A 7,656-nucleotide genomic window follows, 5' to 3' on the forward strand; every position below is an offset into this window, starting at 1 on the left:
GAGGATTCAGAAGTGACCGAATCGGTCTCACTGGGGAGGGGGACCCCTGCCAGCGGAGGCAGCTCCTGCAGGCAGGGCTGTGGTGGGAGGGATGGCACAGGCGTGCTGCCTGAGGATGTCACCCAGGCCATCCGCCCGGGGAGGACGCTGTCACAGGAGAGGCCGGAGGACTGCATGGGGCCGGGATGGCCCGGGAGAAATGGGGCCGGCAACCTCAGCACAGAAACTCCGAGGGTGCACCCGGGCGTGTCTGGTTTCCTGGGAAAACTGGGGGGCTGCAAACCCCAGAGACGGGGCTGGGCTGGCGGTCTCCTCCCCTTTCTGGGGCACTTGGGGTTCACTCCGCAGAGGCAAAGGCTCCGTGGTGGGTATGGGGAGTGGCCAGACGTGAGAGCGACAGATTTTCCCATGCCCCTCACAGACCACAATGCCCCCTGTTTCCAGAGAACCTCCACTGGGGGGACCCTCGTCCACTCCCATCCCTGGTCCCTGCCACTTCCTCTGAGATGCGCTCAGATGCGCCTGCATCCCGTCGGGAAGGCAGTCACATCAGGGGGACCGCCAGCGGCCTGTGTCCTCCCTCTCAGAGGACAGACAGCTCGTAACACGCCGGAACCAAGGGGGCCTGACGATGCCACCATCCGGCCTCCCCCCCCCACCCCTGCTGCCTGACCCCTGGCTTCTGAAAGGTCCTGGCACTGCATGAGGACACAGGTGGTGTGCTTGGCCGCTGGGCCGTCCTCTCTCTCTCTCAGGGCTTCCAAGCGAACAAAGGGCCACTGAGGCCTCTCCAGCCGCTCCCCCCCCACCCCTCCACCCCCATTTACCTTCCTCCAGGTGGGAGTGAGGGGCGGGGCCGCACAGCTGTTCTTGCCCAGTCGCAGAAAGAGCAGGCGAGACCCTTCCGAGACCCTTTCTGCCGTGTGGGCACGGAGCCCGGAGGCGGGTGGCCGGGCCGGGGGTGGGGGAGGCTCCTCTTTATGGCCTTCCGGCCTCTTCAATTTTTTTTGAGTGTTTTTGTGGCTGGAGCCCAGGGAATGAAAACCGTGGCCGAACCCAAAATGTGTGTATTTTTATGTAAATCGTATCGAAGTCGTATTTCCTGCAGGGGTCAAGCTGACAGCCAGGCCTCGCAGTCACCCCAAAGTCCTTGTCCTTGTTACCTGCAGGCCATGTGACCTCAGTTTCTGTCCGGTGTTTGTCCCCTGCCGCATCCCTTCATCTCTTGCTGCCCCATAGGCCTGGGACCGGCACCTAAAACTTCAGAGGTTGTGTTAACTGGGTCCATTGTTTTCTCTAAGGACTTGAGTCCAGTTAAAGTGGCTTTTCCATGGGTGATTGGCCAAACTGCTCACCTGAGAGCTGAAGTCAGTGCCACGTAGCCAGCTCACATCCCGGGGGCCCGTTTCACGCTAAACGACGGAAGGTCCTTAAGCCCCACGTTCTCAGAGTCGAAACAGGCTCCGAGAGGTGACGTGACATACCCATTGTCGTGTCGCCAGCAAGTGGCAGGGCTGGGGTGACGTCATGTTACACGCGAAGGTTTCTGCCTTAGCACTATGGCATTCGGGGCTGGAGAATCCTTGTTGCTGGTGGGGGGCGGGGGGCATCCTGTGCACGATGGATGTTTAGCGGCATCCCTGGCGGTCTCTGCCTGCTAGATACCAGCAGCACCCCCCAGATGTGACTACATGAGGGGCAAAGCAGTCCCCACTTGGGAACCACAAGCGTGCGCCTGTGAAGCCATCACCAGCCAAGATGGCGAGCACGCCCTCCCCCCACCGTCCCCTCATGGCCCCGTGGTCTCTCCTTCCCCTGTAGCTGACCCCAGGCGACTGCCTGTCTGTTTTCTGTCAGTACGGACTCTGCTGGTTGTGTCTAGACGTTTATATAAACGGAACCACGCAGTGTGAACTTTACACTTTAGGATCTGGACTTCCCTGGGCACCGTTGTTGGATGGGCCTGGGCCGTGGCCCATACCCGCCGCTCGCTCTGTGTTCCACGGCGTGGCCGAGCCGCGCTCCGCACCCGTTCACCCGGTGACAGACACTGGGCTGCGTCCCGTCTTGGCTGTTACACGTGAGCTGTGATCAACGTCCGTCGCACGTCTCTGTGGGGACAGCTGCTGGCGTCTCTCCCGGGGAAGTGCCTGGAATGGGGCGGTCGGGTCAGACGGCACAGGTGCGTCTGACTCTTAGGGACCTGCCACAGGTTCCCCAAGTGGTCCCCGATCTGATTCCAAGGTCCTCATCTTTGCTCCCTCTGCTCCCAGACTCCAGAAAAGGCAGACGCGGCGGGGGCGGGGTTCCGGGGTGCAGGGAGGCCAGCGAGAGAATACGGATCTCCTAGAAACATGCCAAGCACAGGAGATGGATCGGCCTGATGTGTAGACGGCCAGAGACTTCGCCCTCTCGACAGGCGCCCGGGCGGACTCTGGCCGCGACTTAGCTGCCCCTGCTGGACCCTCCACACTCTCATCTTCTACATCGCGGGTGGCGAAACTGTCCTTCTGGGAGCCTGAGGCCGCCCCTGACCCCAGGACCGGTCAGTTGGCCACTTTCGATGACCAGCTCTTTCAAAGCAGGAGAGATGCTGCACTGGACAGAGCTCGCACCTCCCCCGGGACCTGCCTCGCCCGTGTCCACACTCGCATGGCGGACCCCCATGCCGAGCTAGTGTCAAATTCCGCTTAACTTTTCTCCCCGGGTTGGACCCATGAATCACATATTTGGATCATGGAAATGAGCACACGGTAAACTGCCAGCGAATCTAATATATGGGTTTATTTTCTTCCCACTCACGTGGCTTCAGATCTTGCAGCAAATTCCCCCAAAATGGAAGAATTTTTAATCTACAGGGTTGGCCTAGAAGCGGCCCAGAGAGCTGACCAGATCTTAATGAAATTTTTTCCTTTCCTTAAAATCCTTTAATTAGAGATTTCAAAAATCGAACTAATAACATCATAGATAATCCTGCATTCTTGCATTAAATGAGATTTTTTTTTCCAAAGCAAAATATAAACCTTTTGACTAGGTAAACAGATAAGAGGACAAAGACTTTGTTTTCCTTATTTCTATAAACGTGAGGATTAAAATTTAATCCATAGTCTTAATGAGAAACAGATTAGTTCTGTGAAGTACATTAAGAGTTAGTCCTGGATGTACTATTATAATATTATGTCTGTTTGCTCAGAAAACTGCTTAAACTTCAGTTTTTGGCTGGTTGGTGAAGCAGAGTCGCTTGGAAATATGAATAAACTGGGGGACAGTTGCAGAATGACACCAAGAAATTTCACTCTCTGATAAGTGAGACCGACTGACGATCAGAACAGGAAAAACAGTTTTTCGCTGGCTGTCCGTTTCATGTTTGGATGTTTAAAAACATCGGTGCGATCATTTTATAATTTAAAAAGGAAGCAAAACATGGTTCGTGAAGAATCACCAATCACAATTCCCAGTATCAAGAGGCAAATGTCAGGGAATTTTTAGTCTGTGTTTTCACAGGCGAGTTTTCGATGCACACTGAGCTCGTGTGTGTTTGTGTGTGCATGCGTGTGAAGCTAAGAGTGAACACGTGAGAGCACCAACATTTTCAAACAGCTGTGTCTCAGTCTCCAGCGCACGGCAGACCTGCTCTGCAGTAGCCAGTGAACCTTATTTTCTGCCGGACTTGAGTGTGAGTCTGTGCTAAGTGTATCAGCCAGCTTTGCTGCAGTAACAAACAGCCCCACGTCTTCATGGCTTTCCGACCCCAGCCGCACAGGACGGCGGGTTGGCTGTGGCTCCGCTGGGCCCCTGGGCCCTGCTGGGCTGCGGTCCCGGCTGTGGATCAGTCAGCTGACAACAACGTTAATAGCTCATAACGACTCACCTTCTGAGCACTTAGTAGGAGCGTTTAACTTAGTTTGTTGTCACCGCAACCCGATCAGAGAGCTTTCGCTGTCCCCGCTTGATAGATAAGGAAACGGAGGTTTGGAGGATCCGTCTACTGTTCTGAACTCACCCGAGCCCCGCTGGGGCCGGCCAGGCCTGTCTCGGCTCCTCCCCAGCCTCCTGGACACCAGGAGCATTGCGTGTACCCGCCCCCTCGAGCTCAGGCTTGGCCGCCTGCTGTTCCTGGGCCACCGTGGTAGCAAATGCTGAGGTTAGGCTTGGCCGCCTGCTGTTCCTGGGCCACCGTGGTGTGCGTGGAAGCAAATGCTGAGGTGTTTCAGGGCTGGGGGTGGGGGGCCCCCTTTGCCTTGACAGTTTTGGAGACATGCGAGGACAGTGGTTATGGGGAGTCGCCAGACCCACGGGGGCCAGACCCACGGGGGCGAGCGGGAAAAGTGGCAAACGCATTAAGCCACCTGGAATGGGGATGTTCGTTGTCACGGTGTATCTCGGCCAGCGCCGGCTGACACACGGTCCTCCCAGCTGCCTCCACGCCAGTCCCCTCTCCCCTTGGGAAGGTTCGCTCTCCAGCCTGGTCTTTCGAAAGGAAACTATTCTTCGTCTATTCGTGAAGAAAGAAAATCTGAGCCCAGCCCCCGACACCCTCCTCTCTCTGATGGAGGAGCAGCCCGGCTCCCTGCCGACGAGCCGGTTTCCTCCTTTGCCGGTGCAGGGTGGGATCTCCCCCGCAGAGGACACAGCGGGACCCCTGGATGACGCTGCTCTCTCCAGACCAGGCTCACAGCTGTCCAGCAGTGCACGGGTCCCTTCGTGCAGCTCACAGGTTTCGGGCTCACGTTTCTAGCCACGTGATCAGAATTGACGTGAGGAGGCCCAGGCCGCCATCGGGCACGTGCATCAAGTCCCGGCAATCCCGTCGGCTGTCGGCCTGCCCGGCGCACCCACCATCGGCACCTGGACCGTAATTTGCTTGGCGGGCTGTTTTCCCGCAGTTTCTGGAGTTTATTGATCCCGGGACTCAGAGACGGGTCATGTTAAAAATAAAGCGCCCAGAGTCTCGTGAAGCGAGTCAGAGCTCCGAGGGGGACGGGACCTCGGCCCTGACCTCGCAGCGGCCCCGGCACACGCACGCTGTCTTCTTCGCAACCACCTGGCATCGTCCAGTTCGGACCACGACGCGCCCACCTCACTCCTCCCTAAGGCTGGGCGCGACGCTTCTCATTCCTGACCACGAGCCCATCCCTCCTAGCTGCTTTATTTTTGCTGACCGTGCCTTCCGTTTAATGAGCTACTTTTAACAACACATGTGGCCACAGAAGCGCGTCCCACGGAAGCCCGTGAAGCCATCCGAGCTCTCATCAGAGCATAAGAATATAAAATAGAGGCCGGTGTGGGAGCGACGCACATTGAGTCGTTTTTCAGGTGACCGACTGCGTAGCCTCGCACGGCCTCCGCATTGCTATTCCGTCTGTATTAAGGTTCGAGTCTCCTTGGCGCCTCTTACAGCTGCAAAATACAGTCGTCTCTCGGCCCAGATGCTCTTAACGTAAATTCTCTGCAGTTCTGGCTTCGAAAGGCACTCGGGGAATGCGCGAAAGAAGCCGAGGGGGAGCCGTTACGAGAGACGCCGCTCATAACTCACCCTGATGTGCATTCCGCGATTAAGTTATTACTGGGCCAATTAACCCTCCGTGCCGAGGTCGCTCACGCAGAGCCTGGCTCAGCAAGGGCGTTCGTCACAGCTGACGAAGCGGGGTAGGTGGCCTCTGAGCGGGCCAGGGGCTGAGCTGACATGTCTCCCTTGTTCTCAGGCCCCCACCGTGTAGAGTTAGGGAGACGGTTGGCTCTGCCCACTGACCCTCCTGCCAACACCAGGGATGGGCCCAGTGTCCACGCCGACTCCATTCACCTCTACCTGACACACACTCTACAGCCAGGTGTGCTCCCCACGAGACAGCGCAGTGAGTCCCTGGGGGAACCTGACTTGGGTGCCTGCGAGGTATGCCCAGGTGGCCCCGGGTGGACCGGCGCCTCCACAGACACACCACGTGACATCGAGGCTTTCGTCCAGCACACAGTGAAACAGAGGACATAGTAATGGCACCGTCCTGCGGGCAGAATCTCGATGGGAAGGGGCCACGCGTGAGGTCACAGGCACCGCTTGCTGGCGGTGAGAAGGAAGCGCGCAGAGTGGTCACCGGGCAGGCGCTGACAAGGACCACGGTTCCAGACCTCGAAGACGGTGGTTTCCTGAGCGCACAGGACGTCTGCTTGGGGTGGAAACAGTCCCACTCGGCAGAGACCCCAGTGAGAAGTGTAGGGGGAGATTCTGCTATCGTAAAAATATCGATTAATTGTGATTGAACGTTTAACGTAAAAATCAATTAATTTTACTATCGCGAAAAGAAATCCGCACCGTGAGAATTCTGAATCCTGCTTTACAATCGGTCCTCGGCGCTCTCGTCTGTGCCACCCCAATGTTGTCGGTTCTGAAGCGTGCTCCGGATGCAGCGCAGGCGACGGCCGTTGGCCTGATGTCATCGTAGGGAACGCAGACGGCCACCTCGAAGTTCCGCTGACTGTACTTTTGCCACCAGGAGTGGGCGAAGGCTGATTGAACCCCGTTTGCCACTTCGGTGCTCCGATGGCAGCGTCGGTGCCATCTCGAGCCTTCTCTCTCCACATTAAATATCTCCAGCTCTCTCGACCGGTCTTCACAGTGACCAGAGCAAACATCTACTCAGCGTTTGGTATGAGGTCGCTCGTGCATTCTCTATGCACATCAGGTACTCTCACGAAACCCAGTGAAATACATTCTCGTATCGTCCCTATTTGACGAACAAGGAATCTGGGCCTTGGCGTGCCTAAGCCCCCCAACATCATAGAGCTGGTGCAGACGGCACCAGGGCGCCGTGTGCCAGATCGGACGGCGGGGGCCAGCTCCATGCTCGGCCCGCCCACCGGGCTAGCCCGCCTCTCCGAAGGGTGGGTTCTGTGCTCCTTGCTCCAGACTTTTGAAATGAATTCTTCCACGGGCCTGCCGAAGAGACGACAGCAATGCCATTTCACCTTCGTTTCGTTGTGGGGTGTGGGGGGCGTGGTTTGAGGTCCAGAAGGTTGCAGGGGCCCAGTTAGCATCTTCTGACGTTGTCCATAATACAAATGGGAGAAATTCTAGAATCAAGGAAGTTCGCTCAGCCTTCCTCCCTCCCTCCCCGCTCCTTTCTCCCTCCTCTACCTCCTCCCAAATTCAGGCCTCCCCCCAGCCCAGAGATGTGCCTGGAATAAAAGGGGGTGGGTGTTGGGGTGCCTCCCCCAGCAAGGGAGAGGTAGTTTTTCTGATGAGCAGGTACTTGTACCGTTTATCTGTCTTGACAACATTTGTTATCTTGTTGCTCCGTTATTGAAACAATGATAATGTAACAATGTTAATAACAATGCAACAATAATAACATAACAATCAATGTAAATACTGATGTCGTTATAATCGTTTCATGATCTTTAATGAAAGTGAGTCTGACCCTGTAGCATGTACTCGCAGCCCTGCCCCTTTGCTGACATTCTTGCTTTCTCGTGGAACGCTGGGTCGACGTTGGGACAACGTCGTGCGGTAACGAAGGGTCACATGGTGATGAGGGCTGTACCCTCTCATGTCCCCTCCAGTCTGCGAGCTTCTGCCGTTGCCATCTCGTGGCTCAACTTGTTGGTGGCATTTGACAAATGAAGACATGGGTCTCAGCGTTGTGGAATAGTGTTCCCCGG

Source organism: Pteropus vampyrus, unplaced genomic scaffold (genome assembly GCF_000151845.1).
Source record: "Pteropus vampyrus isolate Shadow unplaced genomic scaffold, Pvam_2.0 Scaffold720, whole genome shotgun sequence".
Classification (NCBI taxonomy): Eukaryota; Metazoa; Chordata; class Mammalia; order Chiroptera; family Pteropodidae; genus Pteropus; species Pteropus vampyrus.